The 10,916-nt window shown below is 55.6% G+C and overlaps 2 non-coding genes across 2 annotated transcripts; both read right to left on the bottom strand.

Moving 5' to 3' along the window:
• Nucleotides 1-3,696: 3,696 nt before the first annotated feature.
• On the bottom strand, nucleotides 3,697-3,815 carry LOC148757459 (5S ribosomal RNA). Its single transcript, XR_016022287.1, has one exon. It is a non-coding gene; the product is annotated as a 5S ribosomal RNA (ribosomal RNA).
• Nucleotides 3,816-9,453: 5,638 nt separating this feature from the next.
• LOC148757458 (5S ribosomal RNA) lies at nucleotides 9,454-9,572 on the bottom strand. Its single transcript, XR_016022286.1, has one exon. It is a non-coding gene; the product is annotated as a 5S ribosomal RNA (ribosomal RNA).
• Between the last annotated feature and the right edge of the window lie 1,344 nt (nucleotides 9,573-10,916).

Genomic DNA, 10,916 nt, shown 5'->3' with positions numbered 1-10,916 from the left:
CTCCCGATCCCATCTTTGTCTCTTGTCCAATTTTTTCTCTCAATCCTCACTCCCCACTTCAGGAACCGTTCGTCTCGTCGGCAGGCTCCGACAAGTGGCGCCCGAACAGGGACCTGACTACTGGGGAATCAGTGAAGGACTCCGCTTGCAAACGAGACGCGTCGAATAAGGTTAGTGAAAGCGGTGAGATACCATAGTCGGGAGTAAAATAAAATGGGACAGGGTAACAGTAAAAGGCTGTTTACTCACATGTTAAGGAGCATGCTAAAAGCTAGAGGAGTTAAAACCAGTGAAGCACAGTTGCTTCGATTTTTAGAATTTGTAGTACAAATATGTCCCTGGTTCCCCGAAGAAGGGACTTTAAACTTAGAAACTTGGGAAAAGGTGAGAGAGCGTTTACAGGGATATTATGATGCTCGTGGACCCTCTGAAGTACCAGTAGATACTTTTTCCTTATGGAATTTGGTTAGGGATGTGATCGATCCTAGACACGAGGGAATCAGATACTCTGAGAATGATCAACCCAAACTGGATCCCCCTGGGAAGCAGAGATGCAAAGATTACAAGCTGCACTCACTTCCCTCTCTGTTCAAATGCAATTAGTCCAGCGCTCAACAGACTGGGCCTTTATTAGAATCTCAATCAGAATAGAAGCCTGGGTTACAATGAAGCTCTCCTCCAAGTGTAGTTGCAGGGCTAGATCCACTGCCCGAGGCCCCTATCAACCGAAAAAGATTCAAGCCGCCAAGCTGCTAGTACAGGAGCAACTTAAAAAGGGACACATTGCCCCCTCCAATTCTCCCGGGAATTCTCCCATTTTTGTTATTAAAAAAAAAAAATAATAAAAAAAAAATCTGGTAGATAGAGATTATGACAAGATTTAGAAAAAGTTAATAAAACCATGAAATGAAGGGGAGCCTTACAGACAGGCTTGCCCTGTCCTGCAGCCACACCAAAACACACATGTAAAATTGTTTTGGACTTAAAAGATTGTTTTTATACTATACCTTTAAATCCTGATGACTGCCCTGGATTTGCTTTCAGTGTTCCTTCCGTTAATTTACAAGAACCTTTTAAGAGCTATCATTGGCTAGTGCTACCTCAGGGAAGGGCTAGTAGCCCTACATTATGTCAAAAACTTGTATCAGCTGCAATAAAACCTACCCGAAGGACATTTCCAGATATTTACATCATCCACTACACGGATGACATACTTCTTGCCCACTCTTGTGAACCAAAGTTGCTTGCTGCTTTTGCTCATTTACAAGAAAAGCTCCACAATTATGGGCTAGTTATAGCCCCAGAAAAAATTCAGCAAGTGCCTCCTTACTCTTATCTGGGATATTGTTTAATGCCTCAGGCCATTGTGCCTCAAAAAAATACAAATCCGGCGAGATTGTTTAAAAACGTTAAATGATTTCCAAAAGCTACTGGGAGGCATTAACTGGATTAGACCTCAGTTGCGGTTGACAACCGGTGAATTACAACCTTTGTTTAAAATATTACGTGGGGAAGCTGATCCTACTTCTCCCCGCGAGATAACACGGGGAAGAGGCTTTGCTTGTATTTCTCCAGGTCCGGAAGAAAAACCTTTGTGAATTCCTGGTCGGTGTTAAACCATACCATGAGCGACAGCCCACAGAAGAGAAGACATCTGTAGATACCCATCCACGCCCCCTACTGTTCCATTCTTGTGTTTACACCTTATGTCTCTCTGTCTGGTCCCCCAAAGATGGTTTGCAGCCAAAGACGGGTAAGATATCTCACGGGAGATACAACCTAAGCCGGGCGGAACCGAGTGGGGACCCCCAATGAGCTGCCTTAGAAGATCCAAAAAGGAGCCTTTCCTCCCCTTCCCCCTGCCTGGCAAAAGCCATTGCTGTCTCTGGCTTTCCTCTCTCACCTGATTGTGAGAGAAGTCATGAGGGCAATGAAGATCAGTTCTCTCCACTTATCTCAACAGAACTGTTACAATATGGGTGACTTGACCCTGAGAAGGTAAGACATCATGGGACTTTATGCTTCGGCTGTTAACAGACAAAGGGTGATTGGAATAAACATTTTTCTGCTATGAGGTACGAGTCTCACAGACCGTGTAAGAAAAAAATGTTACTCTTGATCTTATCCAGTTTCATAAAGAGGTCTTGACACTGCAAGAGACCTCTCCTTTAAACACCGATATAGCTGATACTCTCAACAAACTTGTCTCTAGTTTTCACAATGTATTGCCATCATACTCTTCAATGCTTCAAATTATGCCCCCCTCCCCTTGTAATTCCGCCTGTTGTGATCCTCCTGATACTATGTTTCCTCCCCTGCATCACAGAAGCTGTGATGGGGATAGTCACAGATATTTATGGAGAAATTCACAAAATAAGGCTCCACATGGCTAATAAACCAAAAGCCACTGCCCCTGTCTAACCCCGAAGGAGATCGGTAGCCAATGACGGGTAATGATCAGTGGATGTCTTACAACCTAAGACAGGAGTCGATCGCTTTGATGAAGGATATCCAATGACGGGTAAGTGAGAATGTCTGTACTGACCACCTAAGCCAGGCACGATCTCAAAAAATAAAAAAGGGGGAATTGCGGGGAGCTGGAGCATCAAGCGTTAAGAAAATGTAACTACAAGCAGAGGTTGGGAGGATGGCTGAGGGGAACTCCGATAAGCATAAAGAACAAACAGAAACAGACACCTGCTGTTCTGGGAATGGGACAATCTCAAAAGGTCTAAAGACAGTCAGGGCCAAACTTTGGAAAAACATAACTAATCTGTACTTGCTGCCTCAGCCGCTTTATGTAACCTTCCTGTTTCTGTCTGTACAAAAGAATGCTGAAAAATCAAGCAGGCGCAGCAGTCTAGTCAGAACTGCTCGCCCTCCCGATCCCATCTTTGTCTCTTGTCTATTTTCTTCTCAATCCTCACTCCCCACTTCAGGAACCGTTCGTCTCGTCGGCAGGCTCCGACATGGTGGTCTCTCCTGGAGCCCGAGGGCGTGCGGGGTGTTGGGGTGCTGCTCTCTCCGTCCCCTGGTTTGTCCCGGCTCTTTTTCCCCTGTGTGTCGGGGCCACTGCGGCCGGCGGGAACCGAGGGCTCCTGGCTCTTGTGGGAGACGGGAGGGGGCGCGCGCGCGCGCGCGCGCGCGCGCGGGGGTGTGGGGCGAGGTGCCTGCCAGCAGAGACAGAGGCCCCCGGTGGGGCGGGGCGGGTGGGCATCCCGTTTGCCGGAGGACACGCCTATCCTGTGTCTCGGGGCCCAGGTGCAGGCACAGGGATGGTCGTCCCCTGGGCTCGGGCTGAGGTGCAAAGGACCGGCACGTCCTGGGATGGAGAAAGCCTGGTGGAGGCCTGCGCCGGCAGGCAGCCCTGGGCTTGGGCTTTGGGGGCGGCGGGGGCGGGGAGCGGGAGGGAGCGCGGCGATGGCAGCGGCAGCGACGGCGGCGACCGCGGCTCGGCGAAGGGCTGCGGGCTGTCGGCCTGCGGGAGCGAAGAGGACTGAGAAGAGGGTGTGGGGGGGAGCCGGGGCCGACGGGCCTGGCGTGCGGCCCGGGCTGCGAGCTTGTAGTGCCGGGCGGCTGACCCGCCGCTGGCCAGGGGTACCTTCGGCTGGCTGGGCGGCAGAAGAGGGGCAAGGGGCGCCAGGGGTTCGGAGGGAGCCACGCCGGGGCGGCGGCGCAAAAGGAGAGGCGAGCAAAAGCCTACAGCACCCGGTATTCCCAGGCGGTCTCCCATCCAAGTACTAACCAGGCCCGACCCTGCTTAGCTTCCGAGATCAGACGAGATCGGGCGCGTTCAGGGTGGTATGGCCGTAGACGCTGGGACCCGGCTGCCGGCGCCCCAAGAGCCTGCTTCCGGCCTGCCTCGTGAGCGTGCGCCGTGCTGCTGGGCCGCTCGGGTGGCGAGCATCTCCTCGCGGGCCGGCTCCGCCGGCGCCGCGCCTCCCGCCTGCTCCCCGCCTCCCCCGGACGCCGCCGGCGTGGGCGGCGGGCTACTCTTGGCCCGCAGCGAGGCCCCTCCGCGCCACCCGTGGCTCCACGGGCCTCTGTCACTTCCCTGACGGTGACAGAAGTCTCGGCGCCCTGGCATCCTGGGACTCCCCGGGCCCCGTACGGCTTACACCCCGCCCCCCCCAACCCCGCTCACCCCCACCCCCAGCCCCACCACCCCAGACCCGCCTGGCTGCTCTGCGGTCCCCCGCTCGTGGCAAGCGAGGGGGTCGCAGGGTCCTCTCAGGCCCCTCCGGCCCTAGGCACGCGCGGCCCTGGCCCTGGCACTGGCCGGCCCCACCGACTGGCCCAAAGCCACGGGGAGCCACCCGTGCCACCAGGGTGCAGCGGCTCCAGTCTGCCGTCACCCTTCGTCACACAGCCTTCCGTCCGGGCCCTCGCCCCTCCTCAGCGACCAGCGTCCCGCCCGATCTCCGGTCCCTTCACTGGCTACACGTCACCTCTCCTGACCCAGGGAGGTGAGAGAGAGGATGAGAGAAGGCCAGAGACGGAGCAAGAGAGAGGCGGAGAGAGACAGGCGGGGACTGTGGCGACAGAGTCCCAGAGAGCCGTTTCCAGGCTCTGGGCCTCGCGTGGAGGGGTGCTGCCTCGGGTGGTGCACGGTCATCAGCTGTGACCGCTTGGCCGTCAGCTGTTGCCAGTTGGCCATAGGCCACCGGTACAGCTGCGGTGGCCAAGCTAGGAAGCGCGGATGGTGGACTGCAAATTGCAGAGGGGCGCGGATTGCAGTTGGCCGGCTTGGCGTGTCGGTCGGTTGGTGGGTCGGTTGGTTGGCAGAGAAGCGGCCGGCAGGTTGGGGATCGTGCGGCTCCGGCTTGCTGTGTCTCCGAGCCAGCCGCCCGTGAGAAATGGTGCTATGAGACCCCTATCCATGGCTCCGTTGGTGTTCCTTCTTGGCCTCGCCATATCCTGCGTTCTTGTGCGGGCAGAGGGACTAGAGTCCCCGCAGGACAGGGACCGACAGACAGAACGGGGGGGGGGGAGGAGGAGGAGGAGGAGGGAGCGAGATGGAAATATACACGTATATGTGCATGTATGTATCTAGACGTACAGAGAGACATGGACAGAGACAGAGAAAGAGGGGGCTGGCACGCGGGGAGAGAGCTCCTGAGCGAGAGCCACAGCCCAACAGGCATGTCGCAGAGCCAGACGGACAGGGGGTGGAGGTTGAGGGTGGGGGGGACGCACAGGCTGGGACACGGACTGGGACGGACGCACTGAGGCTGTGTTGCGGTGGCAGCTTCTCCACCGGTGTGTGGTGGAGCCCGGGGCTGGGCTCCGCTAAGGAGGCAGTGCCCGGGCTTTGGCAGTCACCCTCAAAGCCCCCGGGGCGGGCCGCCAGGGTCTCCGGAGTGCCGGTGGGCTCCGAGCCCCGCCCAGGGTCCCGCCCGCGGGCGGAGAGTGGCAGCCCCAGGCACCCTCGTTGTGAGGGTTGTGTGCCTGCGTGCCTGCTCTTCCCCTTGTGGTGGTGTGGGGAGCTGGAGCATCAAGGGTTAAGAAAATGTAACTACAAGCAGAGGTTGGGAGGATGGCTGAGGGGAACTCCGATAAGCATAAAGAACAAACAGAAACAGACACCTGCTGTTCTGGGAATGGGACAATCTCAAAAGGTCTAAAGACAGTCAGGGCCAAACTTTGGAGAAACATAACTAATCTGTACTTGCTGCCTCAGCCGCTTTATGTAACCTTCTTGTTTCTGTCTGTATAAAAGAATGCTGAAAAATCAAGCAGGCGCAGCAGTCCAGTCAGAACTGCTCGCCCTCCCGATCCCATCTTTGTCTCTTGTCCAATTTTTTCTCTCAATCCTCACTCCCCACTTCAGGAACCGTTCGTCTCGTCGGCAGGCTCCGACAAGTGGCGCCCGAACAGGGACCTGACTACTGGGGAATCAGTGAAGGACTCCGCTTGCAAACGAGAGGCGTCGAATAAGGTTAGTGAAAGCGGTGAGATACCATAGTCGGGAGTAAAATAAAATGGGACAGGGTAACAGTAAAAGGCTGTTTACTCACATGTTAAGGAGCATGCTAAAAGCTAGAGGAGTTAAAACCAGTGAAGCACAGTTGCTTCGATTTTTAGAATTTGTAGTACAAATATGTCCCTGGTTCCCCGAAGAAGGGACTTTAAACTTAGAAACTTGGGAAAAGGTGAGAGAGCGTTTACAGGGATATTATGATGCTCGTGGACCCTCTGAAGTACCAGTAGATACTTTTTCCTTATGGAATTTGGTTAGGGATGTGATCGATCCTAGACACGAGGGAATCAGATACTCTGAGAATGATCAACCCAAACTGGATCCCCCTGGGAAGCAGAGGTGCAAAGATTACAAGCTGCACTCACTTCCCTCTCTGTTCAAATGCAATTAGTCCAGGCTCAACAGACTGGGCCTTTATTAGAATCTCAATCAGAATAGAAGCCTGGGTTACAATGAAGCTCTCCTCCAAGTGTAGTTGCAGGGCTAGATCCACTGCCCGAGGCCCCTATCAACCGAAAAAGATTCAAGCCGCCAAGCTGCTAGTACAGGAGCAACTTAAAAAGGGACACATTGCCCCCTCCAATTCTCCCGGGAATTCTCCCATTTTTGTTATTAAAAAAAAAAAAATAAAAAAAAAATCTGGTAGATAGAGATTATGACAAGATTTAGAAAAAGTTAATAAAACCATGAAATGAAGGGGAGCCTTACAGACAGGCTTGCCCTGTCCTGCAGCCACACCAAAACACACATGTAAAATTGTTTTGGACTTCAAAGATTGTTTTTATACTATACCTTTAAATCCTGATGACTGCCCTGGATTTGCTTTCAGTGTTCCTTCCGTTAATTTACAAGAACATTTTAAGAGCTATCATTGGCTAGTGCTACCTCAGGGAATGGCTAGTAGCCCTACATTATGTCAAAAACTTGTATCAGCTGCAATAAAACCTACCCGAAGGACATTTCCAGATATTTACATCATCCACTACACGGATGACATACTTCTTGCCCACTCTTGTGAACCAAAGTTGCTTGCTGCTTTTGCTCATTTACAAGAAAAGCTCCACAATTATGGGCTAGTTATAGCCCCAGAAAAAATTCAGCAAGTGCCTCCTTACTCTTATCTGGGATATTGTTTAATGCCTCAGGCCATTGTGCCTCAAAAAAATACAAATCCGGCGAGATTGTTTAAAAACGTTAAATGATTTCCAAAAGCTACTGGGAGGCATTAACTGGATTAGACCTCAGTTGCGGTTGACAACCGGTGAATTACAACCTTTGTTTAAAATATTACGTGGGGAAGCTGATCCTACTTCTCCCCGCGAGATAACACGGGGAAGAGGCTTTGCTTGTATTTCTCCAGGTCCGGAAGAAAAACCTTTGTGAATTCCTGGTCGGTGTTAAACCATACCATGAGCGACAGCCCACAGAAGAGAAGACATCTGTAGATACCCATCCACGCCCCCTACTGTTCCATTCTTGTGTTTACACCTTATGTCTCTCTGTCTGGTCCCCCAAAGATGGTTTGCAGCCAAAGACGGGTAAGATATCTCACGGGAGATACAACCTAAGCCGGGCGGAACCGAGTGGGGACCCCCAATGAGCTGCCTTAGAAGATCCAAAAAGGAGCCTTTCCTCCCCTTCCCCCTGCCTGGCAAAAGCCATTGCTGTCTCTGGCTTTCCTCTCTCACCTGATTGTGAGAGAAGTCATGAGGGCAATGAAGATCAGTTCTCTCCACTTATCTCAACAGAACTGTTACAATATGGGTGACTTGACCCTGAGAAGGTAAGACATCATGGGACTTTATGCTTCGGCTGTTAACAGACAAAGGGTGATTGGAATAAACATTTTTCTGCTATGAGGTACGAGTCTCACAGACCGTGTAAGAAAAAAATGTTACTCTTGATCTTATCCAGTTTCATAAAGAGGTCTTGACACTGCAAGAGACCTCTCCTTTAAACACCGATATAGCTGATACTCTCAACAAACTTGTCTCTAGTTTTCACAATGTATTGCCATCATACTCTTCAATGCTTCAAATTATGCCCCCCTCCCCTTGTAATTCCGCCTGTTGTGATCCTCCTGATACTATGTTTCCTCCCCTGCATCACAGAAGCTGTGATGGGGATAGTCACAGATATTTATGGAGAAATTCACAAAATAAGGCTCCACATGGCTAATAAACCAAAAGCCACTGCCCCTGTCTAACCCCGAAGGAGATCGGTAGCCAATGACGGGTAATGATCAGTGGATGTCTTACAACCTAAGACAGGCGTCGATCGCTTTGATGAAGGATATCCAATGACGGGTAAGTGAGAATGTCAGTACTGACCACCTAAGCCAGGCACGATCTCAAAAAATAAAAAAGGGGGAATTGCGGGGAGCTGGAGCATCAAGCGTTAAGAAAATGTAACTACAAGCAGAGGTTGGGAGGATGGCTGAGGGGAACTCCGATAAGCATAAAGAACAAACAGAAACAGACACCTGCTGTTCTGGGAATGGGACAATCTCAAAAGGTCTAAAGACAGTCAGGGCCAAACTTTGGAAAAACATAACTAATCTGTACTTGCTGCCTCAGCCGCTTTATGTAACCTTCCTGTTTCTGTCTGTAGAAAAGAATGCTGAAAAATCAAGCAGGCGCAGCAGTCTAGTCAGAACTGCTCGCCCTCCCGATCCCATCTTTGTCTCTTGTCTATTTTCTTCTCAATCCTCACTCCCCACTTCAGGAACCGTTCGTCTCGTCGGCAGGCTCCGACATGGTGGTCTCTCCTGGAGCCCGAGGGCGTGCGGGGTGTTGGGGTGCTGCTCTCTCCGTCCCCTGGTTTGTCCCGGCTCTTTTTCCCCTGTGTGTCGGGGCCACTGCGGCCGGCGGGAACCGAGGGCTCCTGGCTCTTGTGGGAGACGGGAGGGCGCGCGCGCGCGCGCGCGCAGGGGTGTGGGGCGAGGTGCCTGCCAGCAGAGACAGAGGCCCCCGGTGGGGCGGGGCGGGTGGGCATCCCGTTTGCCGGAGGACACGCCTATCCTGTGTCTCGGGGCCCAGGTGCAGGCACAGGGATGGTCGTCCCCTGGGCTCGGGCTGAGGTGCAAAGGACCGGCACGTCCTAGGATGGAGAAAGCCTGGTGGAGGCCTGCGCCGGCAGGCAGCCCTGGGCTTGGGCTTTGGGGGCGGCGGGGGCGGGGAGCGGGAGGGAGCGCGGCGATGGCAGCGGCGGCGACGGCGGCGACCGCGGCTCGGCGAAGGGCTGCGGGCTGTCGGCCTGCGGGAGCGAAGAGGACTGAGAAGAGGGTGTGGGGGGGAGCCGGGGCCGACGGGCCTGGCGTGCGGCCCGGGCTGCGAGCTTGTAGTGCCGGGCGGCTGACCCGCCGCTGGCCAGGGGTACCTTCGGCTGGCTGGGCGGCAGAAGAGGGGCAAGGGGCGCCAGGGGTTCGGAGGGAGCCACGCCGGGGCGGCGGCGCAAAAGGAGAGGCGAGCAAAAGCCTACAGCACCCGGTATTCCCAGGCGGTCTCCCATCCAAGTACTAACCAGGCCCGACCCTGCTTAGCTTCCGAGATCAGACGAGATCGGGCGCGTTCAGGGTGGTATGGCCGTAGACGCTGGGACCCGGCTGCCGGCGCCCCAAGAGCCTGCTCCCGGCCTGCCTCGTGAGCGTGCGCCGTGCTGCTGGGCCGCTCGGGTGGCGAGCATCTCCTCGCGGGCCGGCTCCGCCGGCGCCGCGCCTCCCGCCTGCTCCCCGCCTCCCCCGGACGCCGCCGGCGTGGGCGGCGGGCTACTCTTGGCCCGCAGCGAGGCCCCTCCGCGCCACCCGTGGCTCCACGGGCCTCTGTCACTTCCCTGACGGTGACAGAAGTCTCGGCGCCCTGGCATCCTGGGACTCCCCGGGCCCCGTACGGCTTACACCCCGCCCCCCCCAACCCCGCTCACCCCCACCCCCAGCCCCACCACCCCAGACCCGCCTGGCTGCTCTGCGGTCCCCCGCTCGTGGCAAGCGAGGGGGTCGCAGGGTCCTCTCAGGCCCCTCCGGCCCTAGGCACGCGCGGCCCTGGCCCTGGCACTGGCCGGCCCCACCGACTGGCCCAAAGCCACGGGGAGCCACCCGTGCCACCAGGGTGCAGCGGCTCCAGTCTGCCGTCACCCTTCGTCACACAGCCTTCCGTCCGGGCCCTCGCCCCTCCTCAGCGACCAGCGTCCCGCCCGATCTCCGGTCCCTTCACTGGCTACACGTCACCTCTCCTGACCCAGGGAGGTGAGAGAGAGGATGAGAGAAGGCCAGAGACGGAGCAAGAGAGAGGCGGAGAGAGACAGGCGGGGACTGTGGCGACAGAGTCCCAGAGAGCCGTTTCCAGGCTCTGGGCCTCGCGTGGAGGGGTGCTGCCTCGGGTGGTGCACGGTCATCAGCTGTGACCGCTTGGCCGTCAGCTGTTGCCAGTTGGCCATAGGCCACCGGTACAGCTGCGGTGGCCAAGCTAGGAAGCGCGGATGGTGGACTGCAAATTGCAGAGGGGCGCGGATTGCAGTTGGCCGGCTTGGCGTGTCGGTCGGTTGGTGGGTCGGTTGGTTGGCAGAGAAGCGGCCGGCAGGTTGGGGATCGTGCGGCTCCGGCTTGCTGTGTCTCCGAGCCAGCCGCCCGTGAGAAATGGTGCTATGAGACCCCTATCCATGGCTCCGTTGGTGTTCCTTCTTGGCCTCGCCATATCCTGCGTTCTTGTGCGGGCAGAGGGACTAGAGTCCCCGCAGGACAGGGACCGACAGACAGAACGGGGGGGGGGGAGGAGGAGGAGGAGGAGGGAGCGAGATGGAAATATACACGTATATGTGCATGTATGTATCTAGACGTACAGAGAGACATGGACAGAGACAGAGAAAGAGGGGGCTGGCACGCGGGGAGAGAGCTCCTGAGCGAGAGCCACAGCCCAACAGGCATGTCGCAGAGCCAGAC

Source organism: Rhinolophus sinicus, chromosome 8, assembly GCF_057876585.1.
Source record: "Rhinolophus sinicus isolate RSI-liver-muscle chromosome 8, RSI-T2T, whole genome shotgun sequence".
NCBI classification, from domain to species: Eukaryota; Metazoa; Chordata; class Mammalia; order Chiroptera; family Rhinolophidae; genus Rhinolophus; species Rhinolophus sinicus.
Note: the sequence above shows the minus strand (reverse complement) of the source record. Positions and strands in the feature narration are given on the sequence as shown.